At 50.8% G+C, this 7,486-nt stretch overlaps 1 long non-coding RNA gene across 1 annotated transcript; it reads left to right on the plus strand.

The window, feature by feature from the left end:
- On the plus strand, positions 2,370–5,582 carry LOC110389734. Its single transcript, XR_002433359.1, has 3 exons — positions 2,370–2,595; positions 4,746–4,810; positions 5,003–5,582. It is a non-coding gene; the product is annotated as an uncharacterized LOC110389734 (long non-coding RNA).

A 7,486-nucleotide genomic window follows, 5' to 3' on the forward strand; every position in this document is an offset into this window, starting at 1 on the left:
CAGTCCAACCATCCCCCTATCTCCAGTATTTCCCACTAAAGCATGCCCCTCAACACAACATCTAAATGTTTCTTGAACACCTCCAGGGATGGTGACTCCACCACCTCCCAGGGCAGCCCATTCCAGTGCCTGACCACCCTTCTGGAAAAGAAGTATTTCCTAACGTCCAGCCTGAATCTCCCTGGCACAACTTGAGGCCGTTCCCTCTCGTCCTATTGCTAGTTACCCAGTAGAAGAGGCCGACTCCCACCTCATCGCAGCCTCCCTTCAGGTAGTTGTTATGAGTGATAAGGTCTCCCCTGAGCCTCCACTTCTCCAGACTGAACAATCCCAGCTCCCTCAGCAGCTCCTGATAAGACTTGTGCTCCAGACCCCTCACAGCTTTGTTGCCCTTCTCTGGACACGCTTCAGGGCCTCGATGTCTTTCCTGTAGTGAGGGGCTCAAAACTGAACACAATACTCAAGAGGTGGCCTCAGCAGGGCTGAGTACAGAGGGATGATTGCTTCCCTGCTCCTGCTGGCAACACTATTTCTGATACAAGCCAGGGTGGCCCACTGGCCTCAGCCCAGCTATCCAGCCTGTCCTGATCCCCCTGTAGGGCCTTCCTGTCCCCAGGCAGATCGACACCTCCTGCCAATTTGGCGTCATCTGCAAACTTACCGAGTGTGCACTCAATGCCCTCACTGAGGTCACCACTAAAGATACTGAACAGGACAGGCCCCAGTACCAACCCCTAGGGAACATCACTCGTGACCGGTTGGCACCTGGGTGTGACTCCATTTACCACCACTCTCTGGGCCCGACCATGCAGCCAGTTCTTTACCCAGCAAGGAGTGCATCTGTCCAAGCCACGGGCTGCACATCTTGCTCAACCCAAAAATTACTCGTCTTGCTAAAGAGGGCCCAAGAGAGACAAAGTTATTGATAATCACTGAATGAAAAGCATTGCAACGAGAATTTTCTGAGCACAGCTAGACAGGTGCTCAGAGCACATGAATGTTTGATCACACGATTACTGTGTGGTAATTGTGTAGTCTGACATACAGTCTCTTCTATTTCAGCTTTGAACATGAAGAGGTTGCTCCAAAAGTAATGCCTCCTATTTATTTCCGTGAAAGCTATAACAGATACAATAGACTACAATAACTACAATACAAGACTACAATAACACTAGTTGACAGAGCAAATTCTCTGCTACATAACACTATTTTTCTACATAGTCAGCACCATCTTCTATTCATTCTCATCAGTGATGAACAAGAGCCTGCATGCTGCACTCATAAAAATCTGCACCAGTGGAGGTGACTTGCTGTTTCACAGCTACTATGATGGCATCATGGCCGAAACGCATCATCCATCACCTCACTGCTGACATCCACTGTTTGGTCTCCATAGATATTCAGCAAGTGTCGATGAATGTCAATAGGTGCTGTTTTTCTGCATGGAGGAATTCAATTCCACACTTTTGCTTCATTCACGCTACATCGGATGCTGTTCTGTCAGATTGCCCCTCTGCTGTCATCTGCTGCACGTCAACAGAATGTAACAGAATGTTGGTTACTGCCGTATCACCAACATCTACCTCTGACACTGTGGGCCAACATAATAAAATAGGAGGCATTACTTTGGGAGCAACCACAGTGCTCATTCACAGATAGTTCAGAAACAACTTGTCTATTGGTCCTTCAGATAAGGAACATCTTGAAATCTTCACCTGTGGTAGCAATAAAGCAGTGGCAGAAGTGGCAGAAAAAACAGTTCCTGGAATACTTCATTGTAATTCAAAAGGAAAAGCAAAGTGTCCTTACACACACAAACAAATTTAGAAATAAGTATCATTTTTTGTTCCTTTTCACAGTTACCTTCACAAAGCTGTGACCATGACAGCACCAAGTTCAGAAGCACAGAAGTAAGGTAATGTTTTAAAGTCTCTTTTGCCCTTTGATCTGAAGTTAGAGAGAACTTTTCAACACCAACAGAATGACAAACTCAATTTTCGAAAGGAATAATTTTATAAACCATCAAACCCATTAAAAAGAACAAACACACATTTGGCTCATGGTCCACATTTCTGCAACCTGGAAAAGAATCCCTGAGGGTCCCATTCTGTGCGTACCTGTAACTGACTAAGGAGAATCTACAACTTTTGTATGCTGTGATATATTGGTTTTGGATGATCACTAAGGTTCATTCAACACATGCTTTTGGAGTGCTCACAACCAAGCCTTCGGGCTAATAGAAAATCAGTGGCTGCATGACTGTGTAAAGTTGCACGTCAGATAGAATTGGTAGGACTGGAAAAGTGTGCTAGGGAATCACTAGGAGCATTGCTTTCCTTAGCTGGCTAACATCCTAACTTAGTGAGCGTGGCTAAAGCTGGAGCGGTGCTGTTTCAGGCTACGTTTGGATCTGAGAGACAGGAAGAGGTGTGTCTAGCCCTGGGAGCACAGACGCAAGCAGTTCACCTGTGAGACTGGATCCTGGGTCCACCCCTCCCTAACCTCATGTAACAGCCGGTGCTGGAGGGGAAACATCTCTGTTTGGAGCTTGTTTCCTTCTGGGAGTTTTCAGCCAGCCCTCACCTTCCAGACAGGGTAAGCTGTTCCTTTCTTACTACTGCCTTGTGACTAATACCTTCCAAAGCTCCTCCTAAAAAAACTGGTTGGAGGCAATTTCTTACCTCTTTGCCAGACTCAGATGGGATGAGGGGAAACAAGGCTGAGGTCCTGCAAGGACCTTCAGTCATCTCTAAATAGCCAGGGCTCCTGCAGCTCGTACCACGGAGTAATGGCAAGCGTTCAGGTCCTCTTCTAGGAGGAGGAAGAAGACTCTGATGAAGCAAACATTTATAAGGGTCACAATTGCTTTCTCAACCGTGACGCTGAGCGTGCCGCAAAAAGAAGAGATGCGTGCTGGGAACAGTGCCTCCATGTGGCAGCGACTCCTGCCGGCGCTGCCAGCACCATGCCCAGGGCTTGTGCTGGCCAAAGCAGGGGCAGAGCAGGTTCCTGAAAGCAGCAGAAGCATTCACGGAGCCCCAGGCCATGGCCTGGTCACGGTGTTTCCAGCAGAATGCTTGATGCGTTTCATTCTTTGTAAGTCCTTGAGCATTTGAAGTGGAAACTGGACTTTTCTAAACAGAAACCCAGAAGGCCCAAACCTTAATTTGCTTGAGAAATAACTGAGGGAATTAGAAAGCAAACAAGATCTGCAAAAGCAGCATTTGATATACATTTGCGATCTGACCAACTGTGAAGTATGCCTGGGAACTCTACCAGACGCCGTTTTCCTGAGGAAATGTGATGAACGGCTCGCTGCTCTGCAGTCCGTCTCTGGCTGCACGCTGAAACCCTCGTTTGGATGAAACAGCGTGCATTTTAATTCCACTGGTCAAAGACTGACCCCACGTCTATGCCCGCCTCCTGTCTGTCGGTCTTGCTCCTCTGCACTGCAAGCGCAAATCCTACCCGACTGGCACAATCCCAGAGATGTACTGAAATGAATTTCAGAAGATGTTTTTCTGTTCTGAAAGCCAAACCCGCTCAGAGCCCAGCTTTTCCTGAGGGACAAAACCTGTGTTAAGAAGGACGTATATTTTCTAGAACGGACGTGAACATTAGATGTTGGTACATTTTCCAGATCGCAAGAAGGAAGGCCGAACAACAACTGACATAAGAAGGCAGCCATTTTATTCCGATAGAGTAGGAAGAGGAGGGTTGTAAAGACTTCATCTGGCGTGGGAGTCTGCCGCCTGGTAGGAGGACATCTTCCTGTCCGTGTTGGCCTTCATGAGCGCTGCCAGGCGGGAGAACCTCTGTCCGCCAGATGTGCTCTCCTGGCTGTAGAGGTGCTCGAGCAAGGAGAGGCATCTGCTCCGCTGCAGCAGCCAGGCTAGCTTCTTCCTCCTGCCACACAAGAGAAAGCGCTGGGCTCAGAGGCACGGCTGTGGAGCACCGAGCCAGACAGGGCAAGGGAAAGCAGGGCGGCAGGGCTGGACAGCTGCACTGCTGGAGGAAGGGAGCTGATGCCAATGGGGTAGCAAAGGAAGAAGTGCTGCTGGGGGCAGCTGACCACTACAGAGCATGCGCTGGCACTGTGGTGCCACAGGTGCATCCCTCAGCACAAGCTGCTTTTTATCCAACAGTGTGCTTTCTTCCACAGAGCACATGGGAGGCAGCATTGGGCTGCACCCTCCCTGGCTCTGCCCAGACATCACGCCTTAATGCCTTGGTCCTGCTTAGGCTTGGGAATGGGCTGAAGCCCGGGCAGGCCTGTGCCTGGATGCAAGGGATCGGGTACAAAATGGCTCTTTGTCAATGAATGAATGAGTGAATGTCCTCTGGGAGGACAGTCTGCTTGTGGCCTGAGGAGCACGCTGCAACCCTTCCAGCAGAGACTTGACAAAGGCCCTCATGTGGGTCTGGGGGAACCGCCTTTCCAGCAGGCTCAGCGCCTGCCTGCTCATTTCCTTGGCCAGCTTCACGCGTCCCATGGTACTGCAGACCTGCACAGGAAGAGGGAGGCGTGCAGATGTAGAGGACTTGCCCAAGCCTCTCCTCCTGCAGAGACTGCAGAAATGGACTGGGGGCTGGCAATGGCAGGGACATCCCCTGCCAGCAGAGAAAGCATCAGGCTCGGTCCCTCAGGACACCCTTTCCTTTTCCCTGCCTCTTTACCTCTCCTTTGAGGCTGAAGAAGATGGCCTCCTCAAAGCAGTCTGTGGCATTTGCTTTCTCCTCCACAGAGTTCCTCAGGACCTCTGCTTCCTTCAGTTTCACAAGGGCCTTGGAGTAAGCACACAGACAGCAGGTGAGCATTGGTGCAGAGCCCCTGGCCAGCCCCATCCTTCTCTGTTGCCTCCTGCAGGGCCTGTGTTCCTCTCAGTCACACCTGCCCTAACACGGTCCTGTGGGCTCAGAGCACGGGCACTGAGGGAGCTCTCAGGCCTCCCCGCTGCTAATGCAGCTCAAACATAGCATATCTCTTCCTCTTCTCTTGCAGATGGACAGGCTGGAGCTCAGCCACGCTTTGACCCACAGCAGTGTCTCTGGGGACGGGAGACAACCTCTGCCAACCTGTGGGCCAGCCTTGCGTGTCCCTGCACCCCCCCCTCAAACCTGTGCATGCCACATGCAAGTCCTTCAGGTTGGCATACCGAAGATGTCCGGTAGCCAGAAGACCAGGACTCTGCCAGAAACCAGCAGATCCAAGGCAACACGCACCCACCAGCACTGTGGGAGCAACAGCACAAACAGCCCAAGTGCTGACCCCCAAAGCAGGGAACAACCTCATGGATCAGATGTGACCTGATCCTAGTGCTCAGGAGGGCACCAGAGATGCTGACCAGCCCTCTACGTCGCATTCCCTGGCAGCAGAGCAGAAAGCAGATGATGTGTCAAAGCTGCCAGCACTTCTCAGGGCATGATGTGTGCCCAGGGCACAGGTGTCCCTCCCTTGTTAGGATGGTGTTTCAGCCTCTGCTCAGGGCTTTCACCTGCAGCTGCACCGTGGGACAGCAAGAGGAGAGGCACGAGGCTGCCAGCAGCAGGCAGCTCCTTGCGGATGGCAGCTCCCAACCTGAGGATGGTGAATTCTGAATAAATCTTTTCTTAATTCTGTCCTGGCTGAGGCTGTCTGATCAGTGTGCCCGTGTGTGTTTGGGCTCTGAGTGCAGCTAATGGCATCAGGGCACGGGGCTGACAATCCCTGTGCCTGTGGTGCCAGTGATTGGAGTGTCATTTCTGCCTAGTGAAGGGTGAGCCGCATGAGCCGGTGAGTGTGTGAGATGGCCTGTGAGGAATGGTGTGAGAGGCCCTGTAAGGGCAGCCCTGGTGTGAGAGTGCTGGTGTGTCTAAACGAGTCAGAGCACAGACAGGCCCCCCAGGAGCTGGGGTGTCCCGGCTGGATTGGGCCTGGTGCCTGCCTGTACCAGCAACTGGAGGAGGCTGTGGCCTCAGGGGCTCCTGTGCCCAGGGACCAGCAACTGGGAGAACATCTGATGAAAAACTCATAGGTGGGGATAAGGACAGGGCGATCACTCACCAATTACTGTCATGGGCAAAACACTCAGCATAAGGGAGGTTAATGGAATTTCATTCTGCAGGGGTTGGTACTGGGTACCAGATGGTTCAGTATCTTCATCAGTGACCTGGATGAAGGGATAGAGCGCACCTTCAGCAAGTTTATTGATTATATGAAGCTGGGAGGAGTGACTGACGCACCAGAAGGCTGTGCTGCCATTCACTGAGTCTGGACAGCCTGGAGAGTTGGGCAGATAGGAACCTAAGGAGGCTCCACAAGGGCTGGTGCAGAGTCCTACACGAGGGGAGGAATAATCAGACACATCAGTACAGGTCAGGGGCTGACCTGCTCCTCCTGCAGAGGAGCTCTGCAGAGAAGAACCTGGGTGTCCTGGTGGACAGCAGGTTGGCCACGAGCCAGCAGTGTGTCCTTGTGGCCAAGAAAGCCAATGGTATCCTGGGGTGAGTTAAAATAACATGGCCAGCAGGTTAATGGATACGATCCTCCCCCACTTCACAGCCAGGGTGAGCCCAGGTGTAGAGCACTGCGTGCATTTCTGGGCTTTCCAGTACGTGGAGCTACCAGAGAGAGTCCAGTAAAGTTGCTAAAATTGTTAAGGGACTGGTGTATCTCTCATTTGAGGAAAGGCTGAATGAGCTGAGCATATTCAGCCTTGAGAAGAGAATGGATGTGATCGTTGCGTGAGTATCTGGAGGGAGAGTGTCAAGAGGATGAGGCCACCATCTCAGTTCAAAGGGGAATGAAGGCGTCCTTTGTTTTAGGTTACTGTCTGTATCACTTATCAACGGGTTGTATGGTGAATGGCTTTCCCTGAGTTAATCAAAAGGTGTAAAAGTCTTCCTGAGCCAGATGGGCCAGCATGGCATTCAGCCAAACATAAATTCCAAACACTGAGCAACCAACAAATAGAACTTTGAAGAGAGTTGCCTTCAACCCATGTGTTCCTTCCTCGTAACTGGGAACACCCAGAGCCGTGGTAGTGAACATACAGAGACCAGCAGTGTGGCTTTCATTTGCACCATGACCCAACCATACATTGCAACTGTTATATATTGTGACCCATAAAATTCAGTTATTGCTGCATCACTCTGTTAAATCAAAATCCCATGTAACGTCAAACATCTTCCATTAAGTAGAACACTCCTTGAGCATAACATCTACTGGTCAGAGCACACTTGGTCAGGGAACACCTCACCATGCAGCAGAAATTTCCAAGCAGGGCTGGATTATTCAGACACAGCAGTGTGGTGCAGGACAGGTTGAGAGGGCTGAACCCTGCAGCATCAGGGACAGACAGGAAAGCTAAGGCCAGACCTTCACACAAGCAAAGGAGACAACAGGTGATGCTCCTTTCTGAGCTTGCTCAGGTCATCAGTCCTCTGATTCAGCCTAATTTTTAGTCACTTTAAAAATACAATGAGAATAAGAAGCCAACAACCTTGG

This window comes from Numida meleagris, chromosome Z (assembly GCF_002078875.1).
Source record: "Numida meleagris isolate 19003 breed g44 Domestic line chromosome Z, NumMel1.0, whole genome shotgun sequence".
Lineage (NCBI taxonomy): Eukaryota > Metazoa > Chordata > Aves > Galliformes > Numididae > Numida > Numida meleagris.